At 53.0% G+C, this 14,310-nt stretch overlaps 1 long non-coding RNA gene across 1 annotated transcript; it reads right to left on the bottom strand.

Moving 5' to 3' along the window:
- Positions 1 to 132: 132 nt before the first annotated feature.
- Positions 133 to 4,432, bottom strand: LOC112674061 (uncharacterized). Its single transcript, XR_003145194.3, has 4 exons — positions 3,924 to 4,432; positions 2,889 to 2,955; positions 1,239 to 1,333; positions 133 to 488 (listed from the first exon to the last, which is right to left on the bottom strand). It is a non-coding gene; the product is annotated as an uncharacterized LOC112674061 (long non-coding RNA).
- Positions 4,433 to 14,310: the final 9,878 nt, after the last annotated feature.

Raw genomic sequence — 14,310 nt, 5'->3', positions numbered from 1 at the left:
ATGCTCAGAAGCAGGCTGTATCTCCTTGAGGGCAAAGCTTGTATCTTTCTCATCCTGCATCCTCCCCCTCCCTCATTAGGGGCCCTTAAACCAGTTGAGCACATAGTAGATGCTCCACAAATGTGTCTTGATGAAGTGGCTTGTTTCATTGTATCTGGTTGAAGGGATTGGGGAAGGTTTCATTGGGGAGGCAGCACTTGAGCTGTGTGTTGAAGTCTAAGATGGCATCACCACAGGTGGAGGTGGCAGGGAGGGCACTCCAAGTGGTAGGGACGGCATGAGCAAAGGAGGGGAAGCTTGGTGAATGTTCGGGTCACAGCCAGGCTACATAATACAGAGGACATAAGGGAGAGGGATGAGAGGGGGCCCGAAAGGGGAGGTTCAGCTGAATTTGGAAGTGTGGAGCTCCAGGCAGTAGGAGTCATTGAAGGTTGTTGACTGGAGTTGAGCTGTAGAAGATCATGCCGATGGTGTTGTCTCAGGGTCAGCTTGAAGGAACGAGAAAGGAATGCAGGGCACAGGCTGCTGAAGTTGTCCAGGAGATAAGTTGGGGGCTTAAATGAGGTTACAGAGAACTAGGGCCAACGGGAAAAGGAAATAGGACCCAACCAGATCTGTTTGGTTGTGGGAGATGACAGAGAAGTGAAATACGACTAGGTCTCAGGCCTGGGTGTCTGAGAGAACTGGGATGCCATTAATCAAGTTAAGGAGTCTATACTTGGGAGATATGGGGAAAAGCTGAGATGCCAACCGAGATTATTCATCCATCCAACATCCTGTCTAAGCCATCCTTTCTTCCATTTATCCATCCCATTCTTCCTTCCACCCACCCATCTGTCCATCCATCCATCCATCCATCCACCCACCTGTTTATCCATCCATCCATCCTTCCACTCACCTGTCCATCCATCCATCCATCCATCCATCCATCCATCCATCCATCCATCCAAGCATCATCCTTTTGCCCACCCACCTCCATTTAAACATCCATCTGTCCATAGGTCATCCACCTCCACCCTGCATCTATCTACCTGTCATCCACTGCCACTACTAACACTTGTCTTTTCATCTCTTTGTTATTCATCCATCAATCCACCAAGTCATTCATCCATCCAAGATATGCTTCTTGTGAGCCTCCAGTATGCCAGGCTGGTAAAACCCTGCCACAAGCACCTGGAGATTCCTGGTAATAAATATAGTAATCAGAAAGGCCAATGGAGGGACTGGGATTCGTTTACCTAAAGGAGAGAAATTTGAGAGGAGACTTTACATCTCTGAAGCTATGACAGATGCCCTGATAAAAGGTGGCCTGCAGATCAGCTGTATTCTATTCCTAGGACAGAACAGAGGAAATTGGCGGCACTTGCAGCTGGAGGGATTAAAGTTAGCTTGGAGGGAGAACTACCTTACTGATCATTGCTGGTGTCTGAAGTGCCTACTGATAATGTGCAGGGGCTGCAGCACGGTACGAAATCCATATGGGTGAGTTACAGGGAATAGGTGCCAGCTGGGCATTTAGGGCATAGTGAAGAAGGACTCAGGGCTCAGCCTGGTGGGTGTGTGGAGAAGCAGAGGACCAAGGAGAGGGGGTTTTGGGGGAAGGGGCCTATGTGGGCCAAGGAGACAACTGGAGCTAGGATGAGCCCGGATAGAATAGGGTACTTAGCTGTTGGGTTGGGAGGAAAGAGTTGCATTTAATACAACACTCAGAAGGGCGGGGGGGGGGGGGGGGGGACTCTTACGCAGTCCCCATACCTCCCAGTGCCTCTGCTCCATTGTTTTAGCCCTAGGTCCTCTCACTGAACCCATGTCATCTCTTCTGAGTGTCGGTCCTGGAAGACCCTGTCACTCTCTTCACAAATCCCAGGGCCCCCTGCTGAGCCCCTGGCCCGTATTCCCTCCTCCAGAGTCCCCACTCTCTGAGCCGCATCTCCTTGTGGAGACTCTCCTCCCAAATTGCCAGCGGAGCTCATGCTCCCCTTTACAACCCCATGCCCCACCTGGAGCCCCCAATTCTCTCCCTGAGCACCGTGCCCTCCTGAAGACCAAAGTCCCTCTCTGAGCACCCCGCCACTTGACTTAGCTGCTGGCCCTGTTCCTAACAAGATCCTGGCTCTTTTTTGAACCCTCATCTTTTTCCTGAGCCCTGTTTCCTCAGGGGGCCCTCCGCCCCCTTTGCAGAGCCCTGATGCCACCCCCATCCCCAGGACCCAGACCTCCTTTCAGGCACTGCCAGTGGCACATAGTGACCCCTGCTCTGAAGCCACCCCTGGGGCTCTACACCAACCCCGTCAGCCGTCAAGACCCTCCCACAGCCTCCTCGGTACCCTGGGGGGCTTTGGGGAGGGAGGGGCTCATAGGACCCCCAGTGGGCTGGACTGGGGTGGGGGCGGAGACCAGCAGCTTTGGCAGCCAGGCTCTGCTGGTGGGCCCGGAGAATCTGGAGACTCGCAGCGACTCACTCTCGCAGCTTCTGGGTTAGGAAAACAATCACAAATTAGAGAAAATGCTCTGGGAAATTGCTCTGCTGCGCGAGAGGGAGGCAGCCTCGGGAGGGAGGCAAAGAGGCTCCTAAGCCAGCAATGGCTCCCTGCGGCCTCACCCATCCACTCCAAACCATCTGCTTGGCATTTGAGGCCCCATCCCATCATCCGACATGGTCACCCACCGAGCTCTGACACACACCTGCTCCAGCTAAGCCACAGCTCCAAGGTCCCAATTACACCTGCGGGCCTTTGTTCACCTGGGCTGAGCTCTGCCTTCTCTCCAGTCTGAATGCCCCCTTCCAGCCCTTCATGAGCCCTTGTCCCTTGTCTCTCTGATAGTCCCTCGAGGACAGGAACTATCACTTGCACTAGAGGCAGACAGAGCTGGGCACCAGTCCTCACCTGATACACATTAGCTGGGTGCCTTTGAGCAAGTCTCTTTTCATGTTCTGAGCCTCGGTTTCTTCATCTGTAAAATGGGGAGAGTGAGACCTCCCTTGCCGGACTGTGATGGGAGTCCGTGAGGTCACGGGTACTGCTCAAGGTGGGTACCAAGGTAATGAAGGTGCCCTGAATCCAGAGCCTGACAGGTCAGATCTTTGGGCCAGCATTTAGCTATGAATGTCCACGTATCAACATCCCTAATCGCCTGCTCGGACTCAGCTGCCTTCCATTCCCCTACTGAGAAGATACAAAAAGAGGGCTCATGAGCTTCAGGACTGCCAAGTGGGGCGGGGGCGGGCGGGGTTCCTGATAGAAGACGAAGCTGTAAAAAAAAAAAAAAAAAAAAAATGGACGAAGCAGTAAATGTTGAACAGTTACGAGACTTCTGGCCATTGGGCAAGACTCAGGTCAGGCCATCTTCAATCAGGAGGAATTAGGATGGTAGCTGAGAGCATGGATTCTCAAACCAGACTGTCTGGGTTTGGGTCCCTCCACTGCCCGCCCTAGTGGCCAGACCTTGCACGAGTGACTTAACCTTCTCAGGTTCCCCATCTGGAAAATGGGGACAGTAATCACAGTAACTGCTTCACAGGATTCTGGTGAAGAGTAAATGAACTAGTATTTGTACAACACTTACAACAGTGCCGGGCATCTCAGGAAGGCCTATAAAGCGATTCGTTTAATAAAAATGATGCCGGGGATGCAGGGACATAGGAGTGGGCAGCAGGGGAGCTTAAGCCAGATAGGAAATGGGCTTTCAGACTTGAGTTTTTGCAGAGCTAGAGCCCAGCCAGCTGCCTGTCAGATTGGGCTCTGAGTAAGGAGAGCATGGGCTGTTCTCGAAGGAGCAAGGCTTTTTCTGGAGACACTCAAGTGCCTCATTTGGAGCAGCAAGGGCCCAGGGACACTGCACACAGAGGCAGGCTCTGCAGAGGGCAGCAGGGAACGGGGCTGAGGCCCTTGGCTGTACCTCTGAGCCCCCCCAGAATTCACCTGCCCTTTCTTCTGGCCCGATGCTGGTGATGCTGGTTCCTGACCGGACTACCCTTCTTGTCAGTGAAACGTGAGGCCCATTGCTGTCTCTCCTTGATGAAGACACTCTGCCAGCGGATCTCAGAGAAGCTCCCCCTGCTGCCTCCGCTGTCTGGCTGAGCCAGGACTGGAGGGGTGTCCTAGAGCCCCCTCCTCCACCACAGCCCGGTCCAGAGCATCTGCTCTGGGCCAGGCCTGTGCTGGGCTCTGGGGGCGCGGGGGGCCACCATGGGCCAAACCCAGTCCTCATCCTTGAGGAATTTGGGAGAAGCAGCCAACTCCTGGGCTTCCTCTTCTTGGCCTCAGTTTCCCTATTGAACTTTTTCCTTTTTGCAGAGTGGTCCTCTTTCCTGCTCCTCTCTTTCCGTCCTTCTTCCAAGGCTCCTCCCCAAGCAGAGGAGGGAAGGGCCCCGTGGAGGAGAGAGAGTTTGTACAACTGGGGGCATGGCTGGAACTTCTGATTGGCTGGCCAGGCCCATTCTTTTTCCCTAGTTGCCATGGCAGCCATTTCCTGGGGTTGTCAGTGATGAAACTCATAATATTGTTTTCAAATAATCCGTGTAATTGAAATAACAATTGAGCTGTTAACTCGTCTCTCACACCCGGGCTAGGACACAGCAGCCTCTCCTACACCCTCCTCCCCAGCCCGGGAAGCTCCTGCCCCTCCCACCTCTTCGCTGAGGCTTCAGCCCCTTCCCAGAGAAGGAGGAAAGAGGAGGTCGCTTCCCCCTGGAATCCTAGAAACTCAGGCCCCCAGCGCTGAACTGGAACCCAGACATCAGAAACACACTCCTTTTGTCCCCACCCCCACCCCCACTCAGGGACAGACGAGGTAGGGACTGTGACCAGGGTCACACAGGAAGGAAGCAGCCAAATAAGGACACGAAGTTCTGTTTTTCAGCGGAAGTTGGCCTTGATTGATGGGTGGCTTTGAGGGACTGGCATAAAACCACAGAGCTGTCCCTTCTAAGGACTTGATCTGGTACGAACATCCTTATCCCATTTTCCAGGTGAACAAACTGAGCCCTGCGAAGTTAAGCTTAATACAGGTGTTCTAGTAACTTTTCAGAAAATACCTGTTGAATGGATGGATCCCAAAGGGCACCTGCCATGTCTCTCCCTCTGTCAGCCCCTGCTCCCCCCCAAACCAGGAACAGACACATGCTTTCTTCAGTCAGAGAACTTCCTGGAAGAGGGGGTTGAGGCAATCTGGGGACATGTGTCTTAGAGGAAGAGGAGGAGAGATTCCTGGAGGAGAGAAGGGAGGGAGGGAATTACTGCCCCCGCCCCCCCATCCTCCCTCCTCACCCCCACCCCCACCCCCAGCTTAGGTCTGAGGCTGTGTCTTCAGAGCATAAATGTGAAGAATGCAGGTCCCTGCCTCGTCCTCAGCCTGGAATGGACCAAAAAGTAGAAGCAAAGCTTTTTCTAGGATCACTGTGCACACACGGGATACAGGTCTGCACAGCCAGCTCCCTGTCGCAGCAGCTCCACTGAGGATAAAAGCATTTTTTAAATAGCGTCTGGTCGCTGTCCAAGGCCCTCGCTGGGTCCGCAGACTGTGGGGGTGGTGGGGGCGGCAGGCACTTGCTGGGAGTGGGGGTGGGGGCAGTCTTCTGAACGTGAGACTGGGTGACAGCAAGAGGTTGGCTTCCTTCCCTGGATTCTAGTGTTGGAACCGCGAAGGGTCTTGGCAACCATCTACTCCTGCCATTCATTCATTCTTATTTATTCAACATTTAGTGAGCACCTACTCTGTGCCAGGCACTGTGTGGGCCATGAGGATATAAGGATTAGGGACACCCAGTCTCTATTTTCAAGGACTCTTTCATTCTAGAAGGGAATACACACACACACACACACACACACACACACTCACAGTCACACACTCGCATGCATGCACCCCTAACAGCTGCCAGTGCCGCAGAGGGTTAGCAGGGGGTAAGTACTAAGGAGGTTAGCACTCTGCTTGCAAAAATAAGAAAGATCTCTTGGAGCAAATGACTTGGGCTCAGTCTTTTTTTTTTTTTTTAAGTCTTTATTTGTTTATTTGAGAACATGCACGAGCGGGAGGGAGGGGCAGAGGGAGAAGTAGGCTCCCCATGGAGCAGGGAGCCTGACTTGGGGGCTCAATCCCAGGACTCCAGGATCATGACCTGACCCAAAGGCAGACCCTTCACTGACTGAGCCACCCAGGGACCCCTCAGTCTTGAAGGATAAGTAGGGGTTCTCCAGGTGGATAGTGGGGTGAACAGTATTTCAGCAGAGACAGCATAAGCAAAGGCAAGGAACTATTCACAGCTGGGAGAAGTTCTGTTGGCTCAACTCTTGGCTGCCTTTGAGGAAACTGGATTCTGAAGAGGGGCAGTGACTTGCCCCAAGGGCCACCTTGCTTTGGGGCACAGCAAAGACTAAAACACAGCATACTTTACTTTGTCAGAAAACCCAAACATCAGAGCTAGGTGGGGCTTTGAAAGACTCTAGTTCAAACTTCGCATTTTTCAGATGGGGAAATAGGCGTCAGGGATGTCCCAGAGTAAGGATGTGACCGAGCTGGGACGTGAAAGCTGGTCTATCTGATATCAAAGGTGGAGCGATCTTTCCCGAACCAAAGCTGGGAGCATGGCAAGTGCCATCTCAGTTCAGCTAGACGGCAGAGGGCTCGGACAAGGACAGGCTGCCCCCGTGGGACGTGTGCAAGAGGCAGGACAGGCAGCCTGCGCCGGCTTCCGTCCCACTGTTGGCACCAACACTTGCACAGGAGGAGCGGGAGTCCAGCAGGAGAGCTTGGCTGCAAGACCTTTCTCTTGGCTGAGTGGACCTGAGCCTGCTTGCAGTCCTGCCCCTGATTCTCTGAGTGACCTTGCATAAGACATCACCCCTCTTCAGGTCTTCAGTTTCCATGCTCATCTGTGTCAGAGGAGGATCTTCCTTGCCTACTCCCTGGGGCAGTTGTCCTTAATAGTAGTGGTGGGGGTGGGGTGGGGTTGGAGGGGAACCCTGGGGGACATTTGGCAGTGTCTGGACACAGTTCGGGTTGTCACAGCTGAGGGACAAGGATGCTACTGGCATCTAGTGGGTAGAGGCCAGGGATGCCGCTGAGCATCCTAGAAAGTGCAGGACAGACCTCACCACAGAGAATTATCCAGTCCAAAATGTCAGTACTGCGGAGGTGGAGAAGCCCTGCAGCTTGAGCCTTGCTCGTGACTATCAGATGAGGCCACGAGAGAGGGCACTGAGGGCTGTGCAGGGCTGCACCCCAAGCTGTAACGCAGAGAAGCAGAAGTGGCCTTGATGTCAGGCAGACCTCGCTGTGTTGAGAGGTACTTAACTTCTCCAGGGCTTCACCAAGGGCTTCATCACTGGAACAGGGGCAGTGATAATGGTACCTATCCCAGGAGGCAGTTGAGAGGGTGCAATGAGGTCACATATGCAGATGGCAGAGGAAGACAGCAACACAGCAAGTCAGGGGGCCCCCCACCCCGAGCCCCTCCGCTGCAACACAAGCCCTGAGCCTTTGAGCACAAACTCCAGAGCCAGCCCTGCCACTCAGAGCTGTGGGATCTTAGGCACCGTCACCTCTCTGTGCTTCAACTTCTCATCTGTGCAATGGGGATTACAGCAGTAGCTACCATACAGGCTCGGAAGGCAGATGAAAAACGAATTAACAGACAGAAGACGCTTTGAGTGGCACAGAGGAAGCGCTATGCAGTGTCAGCCACCATTGCACCTCTTTCTGTTGTTGCTGTTACACAGGTTCTGTCTGGAACAAGGAAGGCGCTGGTATGAGCTGCAGGACCCGGCTGAGGTCCTGTGCCACCCTGCCTGGCTGCAGACCCCCCTCCCAACAGCTCCCACCTTGCTTGTGCATGATTTCCAGGATCCTGTCTCCACCCCCAGAGCCGGGCAGAGCTGAGAGAAGCTGCATCCACGGGGAGGGGCACATGTGGGCACCTGTACCTCCCTCTGAACTCAGGCCCATCACACCAGCCGTCAGCCTGAACACTCACACCTGAGTCCTGGCTCCCGTCCTGCCCCACCGCCCCCCAACCGCCACCCACTACTCCCCATTCAGAGCCTGGCCAGCCCTTCAGAGAACAGACAAACTCTCTCAACAGGCTTCCTCTGCTTCAGCACTATTGACATGTGGGGCTGGATTGTCCTTTGTTGCAGGGATATCTCTGTGCATTGCAGGATATTTAACGGCATCCCTGGTCTCCACTCGTCGAATACCAATAGCTCCCTTCCTCCTCCAGTCGCAAAAATGAGTGCAGGCATTGCCAAGTGTCCCCTGGGTGGCCAGATCACCCCTGGTGGAAAACCACTGTTCTAGAACTTTGCTATAAAATAAGAGTTTCTGTCTTATAGTGTCCTGGCAGAGAAAACTTCTAAAACCTAATGAATGTCCTCAATTTGGGTCCCTGATGTCACCTTCAGCTTTATCCCATTTTCTGACCAAACTTCCAATCCTTGACCCATTCCCCAAACCAGCTGGTGACAGGCAGCAGCCCTGACTCCCATATTCTCAGCCCTACCCAGAATCCTTGAATCTTAACCTCAAATCTAAAACTTCAACTTGTTCCCAACCTCAAACCTTAACTCAGATCCTAATCCTAAACCTTTGACCTGTTTCAAAACTTGAGATTCCTTAACCTCAAACAGAATTCTCAATCCAAAGGTTAACCTCAATAGGAAACCCGCACTTCCAGATCCTTCTAGAACGAGCTCCTAATCTGGTCCCTGTCCCTCTGGTGCCTAGAGGGTCTCTGGCTCAAGCTTCCAGCCTCCTCTCTCCAAAGTAGCCCTAGGTCCTGGGGGAGAGGCAGGATGGGCTACAGGAATAAGAGGCTCCAGGAGGCAACTCTGCCTGTCTCACAATGCCTCCCTTAAAGCACCCCAGGCAACCCACCTGGAAGTTCTATTATTTATCCATTGGTTTATTCAGACATTCAATGGGCACCCACTCTGGGCAGGCTTTGCCTTGGACACCAGAAAAAACATGGCAAATTGGACCCTTTTTGCTGCCTACTGTTTACTGGGGGAGACAGAGAAGTAGACAAGCAAGTAGACAGATAGTTAAAAGCAATGACTCCAGCATCATTGGAGAAATAGCCACTGAGCACCTATGCTCTGCCAAGCACTGTCCTAAGCACTGGTGATACAGCACTGAGCACAAAAGGCCAAGCCTCTACACATAGAGCTCTTGAAGGGCAAGGAGGCAGAGCAGATATAAGGAAAGTGTAAAATACCAAACAGCATTACGTTCTCGGTGGGGGAAAGCAGGGTGAGGGGATGGGAAAGACAAGGGATGGAAGAACTGTTCTATCTCAGGGTATCAGGGAAAGCCTCACAGGGCTCAGCCAACTGAGCCAAACTTTGAAGGAAGGGGGAGAGAGAGCCAGGCAGATATCAGGATCAAGGGTGTTCCAGGTAAGAGGACCAGCAGGTGCAAAGGCCCTGAGGTGGGAACATGTCTGCTATATTCAGAGAACAGCCAGCTCTGATGTGGCCGGAGTAGGGGGCAGGGATGGTAGGAGGGAGTTAGAGAAGCCACAAGAGGCCCAATCATGTCAGATCTTATGGACCATTTTACTCTGAGTAAGACAAGAAGTCGAATTTAAGAGGAGGAGTGTTAGGATCTGATTTATGTGATGACACCATGACCGAGAACAGTCTGTAAGGGGCCAAGGCAGAAGCAGGCGGACCAGGGAAGTGGCAGTCGCAGCAACTCAGGTGAGAGATAGGTGATGGTGGCTTGGACCAGGCTGTTAACAATGAAGGTGATGAGAATGGCCAGATTCTGGATCTATTTTGAGGGAGAGCCGGCGGGATTTGCTGATGGATTGGATGCTGGGTGTGAGATGGCGTGAAGTCAGGAAGGACTCCCAGGCTTTTGGCAGAGGCAGCCAGAATAATGGAGTTGCCAGATACCGAAAAGGGGGAAGCTGGACAAGGAGCCGTTTGGAATTTATTTTATCTCATTACTATTTGTGTGTATGTCGGGGGTAGAAATTTTGGACTCAATGAGTTTGAAGTGCATCCGGCAGGTGGAGGTAGGAGCGGGGTTGCGGGGAGCGACCGCGGTTGGACCCACTCTCTTGGAAGCCAACAGCAGACTGATGGCCTTTCAAGGCGTGGGGTTGCCTGCGGTCCCCTCGGGAGCGGGTGTGGACAGAAAAGAGGAATGACCCAACGCCTCAGCTCTGCAACCCTCCAACATATGGAGAGAGACCAGGTGGAGGTGGTCAAGGTGAAGGAGCCCCGAGGTCAGTGCAGCGCAGGGAGCTGGGAGCGCTGTGTGAGGTACCTTACCTTGGCTGTCTTTATCACACTTTTTTTTTTTTTAAGATTTTATTTATTTATTCATGAGAGACACACAGAGAGAGAGGCAGAGACACAGGCAGAGGGAGAAGCAGGCTCCATGCAGGGAGCCCAACATGGGACTCGATTCCGGGTCTCCAGGATCAGACCTTGGGCCGAAGGCGGCGCTAAACCGCTGAGCCACCCAGGCTGCCCTGTCACACTTCTTCATGAAGTTGTGCGCTCGTACAGAGAACTTGATACAGAGAAGGGAGAGGCCGAATCTGGGATAGCCAGGGAAGGCTTCATGTATTGGCAGTGAGGTCAGGACCCAGCTGTGAGTGATTAATTAAAAATCCCCCATTGGGAGACATCTGGGTGGCTCAGTTGGTTGAGTGTCTGCCTCCAGGTCAGGTCGGGACCCTGTGACCCCAGGGTCCTGGGATGGAGCCCGGTGGCTGGTGGTGGGCTCCCTGCTCGGTGGGGAGCCTGCTTCTCCCTCTCCCTCTGCCCCTTACCCTGTTTGTGCTCACTTTTTCTCTAATGAATTAAAAAAAAAAAAAAATCCCGCATCAGACAAGACTGGGAAAGTGCATTCCAGGGAGAAGGAACAGCATGTGCAAAAGCAGAGGCCTACAGCCACCAGGACGTGTAAACTGAGCTCATGGTCGCTGACCCTCCAAACTTGCTCTCTTTGTGCCCCCACATCAACAATGGGCCACCTTGGAGGCCTCCCTGACAGGTGCCTCCCACGGTGTCCTGGGGATGCAGCCTCATGTATGTCTCCAGGGGCAGCTTCCCCTCTCTCACCCTCACTGCCCCCACCCTGGTCCGGGCTACCATGATCACTCACTTGGACAGTGGCCTCTTCTCCTGTCTCCCTGTTTCCTTCTTGGCCACCCCAGAGGGGCCCTCACTGGGTGAGGTGGGGGGCAGCCGGAACAGCGTCCTGGTTGAGTTTGAAAACAGAAAAAGGGGATCCCTGGGTGGCGCAGCGGTTTAACGCCTGCCTTTGACCCAGGGCGCGATCCTGGAGACCCGGGATCGAATCCCACGTCGGGCTCCCGGTGCATGGAGCCTGTTTCTCCCTCTGCCTGTGTCTCTGCCTCTCTCTCTCTCTCTCTCTCTCTCTCTGTGTGTGTGTGTGTGTGACTATCATAAATAAATAAAAATTAACAACAAAAAAAAGAAAACAGATAACAGTTCATGCCAGTCTTCTGCTTCAGGAGCTTTTCATCACTTATCATTGCTCTCAGGACAAAACATAAAGTGTACCCCAGCCCAAGAGGTCCTACGTGCTGTGACCACCCCCCCACCAACCTACTTCTCCTGACCCACCACCTCCTGCTGCCTGTCGACTTTCTCACCTGGGCATCCAGGCAGCCTCAGGCCATGGGCCCATGCCAAGCCCTCCACCTGACCTGACCCCTTGCTGTTCCCTCCACCTCCCCTCCCCATGCCCACTCCACTGCTTCAATTAGCACCCACTCATCCCTCCAATCTGAGAGAGTTGGGCTTCTGCCCCCTTTGCTCCCTGTACCTTTCTTTTGTACCCATCACTGTGCGGTTTACTGAAGTCGTGAATTAATGGTAATAATAGCTAATGGTTATTGAGTACTTCACGCTCAACGATAAGTGATAGTAAGTATATTACGTGTTTTCATATAGTTTTAGCTCTCTAATTCCTCACACAACCCTCCAAGGTAGCTCCTATTATTATTCCCATCCTACAGAGGAGGAAACCGAGGTTCGGAAGGGGTTCTGTGTGCAAAGTCACAGATAGGAGAGAGTCGAACTGGGATGTGGACCTAGATGGCCTGGCTGCAGAGTCCACGAATGTCTGTCTTTTCTGCTTGATGTTCAGCCCCACAAGATGAGGAGCTGTGTCTGTCTTGTTCATAGCTTCGTCCCCTGCATCCTTCAGAGGGCTCAATGAATGTTGAATGAATGAATGAATGAATGAATGAATGAGTAGGAGTTTGAGCAGGACTGGATTGGTGGTGTGGGAATGCGAGCAAAGAGGCTGGAGCAGGAGATAGGATGAAACGAGAGCAACCCCGAATGGCAGCCAGATGAGTCCAGAGTTGGCCTGGGGCCACGGGACCCATGGGGCTTTCTGGAGCAGAGGAGGGCGGAGCTCAGTTAAGTGTGTTAGAAAGACCCCGCTGCTGGCTGTTGTGCAGGAGGGCCAGAGGTGGGGTCCTTCTCTGCCCAGCAGCCAGGCAAGATTGGCACCTGCCCCCTCCCACTTGGCCTTATTAGCATTCTGAGTGTGGCTTGGGCTCCACAATTAACACAAAGGTACAGTCATTCATTCTGACTGGCGGACTCAGGGGATCAGCCGATCGGGGGCTGGCTGCGCGGGGCTTCTGCTGGGAAGGCATGTCACAGCACAGCGGCCACCGAAATGAAAAGCTATTAATAATGATCCTGGAACTTCACTCCCATCAGCTGTTTGTTTAAAGGTGTTCGGTACTTGGAGCCGCCTGATTTATGTGGGCAATAACGCGCCCCGGTCGGTCCGCACTTTTTAAAGCAGCGCTAATGGGGTGAGACCAAGACCTCGGGGGGATGCTGGGGAATAAGGCTTGAAGGCCAGGCCTGGTCAGGCTCAGACCTCGAAAGGGCCCAGCACTACCTCAAAAGGCCCTGCAGATGGCAAAAGGGAGAGAACCAAAAGAATGGGGGGGGGGGATTCGGGTTCAGATCCAGCAGCCCCTCAGTTTCCCCATCTGCACTTTGAGTGAAAGAACACCTGCCTTGCAGGGGTGAGAGGAGGATCCAGGAGAAGCACACAGTAAGTGCTAAAGAATACCTTCAGTTTCTCCCCTCTGTCTTCTAATAGAAAACTGTCCCCACCACCTGCCCGGGCCTCTCCAGAAAGGAGAAGCATTCAGTCCACTTACATGTTTATCAAGGGTCCACAGGTGTATTTGACATTGAGATTTCACACAACCTCACAACAACGGAGGAAGAGACAGTGTTGTGCCCATGTTAGCAATGAGAAAACTGAGGGAATGAGACAAATCTAAGGTGACCCAGCTCAGAGTCCACTATACTGTGAGTTCCATGTGGGCAGAGATTTTATGTTTTGTCCAGCACCTTGCAAATGCCTGGCACATAGTAGGAGCACAATATACGCTTGTTGTATTGAAAACACAAAGTGTCAGAAGCCTGAATCTTTGACTTGGAGGCTTCCTGGCCTTTCTACCATTTAATCTCATGCGTAGACGTAGTCAGAGGAGCTGGGTCCTATCTTCCCCTCTTGGGTAAATTACTTAATGGGGCCACTGGATCAAATGACTCTGGGGAGGAGTTTCCCAATCTTGGCACTGTTGACATCCTGGGTTGGATGATCCTCTGTTGTGGGGCCGTCCTGTGCACTGTAGGATGGTTAGCGGCATCTCTGGCCTCCACCCACTAGATGCTAGTAGCATCACCCTAGTTGGATGAGCAAACATGTGTCTAGACCTTGCAAATGTCCTGTGAGGGGCAAGATCACCCCTGCTTGACAACCACTGCTCTAGGAGTTCTCTCGAAACGAGGCACAAATTCTGAACAGCAGAGGTTTACCTTATGGTTAGAAGTACAGAGAGGAGACAAGACTTGAATGCACGACCTAGCCCATGACTGGAGGAGAAATGTCATATTGACATTTTCACAAAGTCGTGTCTTCCCACTTGGCCTGTGAAAGAGCAGTCTTCTTGCCAGAGCCAATCACCAGGCTGTTTCTGTCGATGGCGCTGACCTGGTCCACACACAGGTCACTGGATATGTAAGGTTAAGCTTCCCAGAATGCACTGCAGCTAGAAGTGGGGCCTCTGGGTCCCTCCTAGGCTCAAAGGTGAGGGAGAAAGCTGAGGCTCTTGGAAATGAAGGCCAGGGGCCATCAGGCTGGAGTCCAGGGAGAGAGACAAGGGGAAGCTGGCAGCAGGTCAGGGGACAGCCACAGCCTAACAGAGACGAGGAGGCCGACAGGAGTGGCAGAGGAGAGTGAGGGGAAAAATTAGCCGGTGCCCATTCTAGAAGGACAGACACCAGGCCAGCC

Source organism: Canis lupus, chromosome 24 (assembly GCF_003254725.2).
Source record: "Canis lupus dingo isolate Sandy chromosome 24, ASM325472v2, whole genome shotgun sequence".
Classification (NCBI taxonomy): Eukaryota; Metazoa; Chordata; class Mammalia; order Carnivora; family Canidae; genus Canis; species Canis lupus.
The sequence above is the reverse complement of the archived record's forward strand: the minus strand, read 5'-3'. Positions and strand labels throughout refer to the sequence as shown.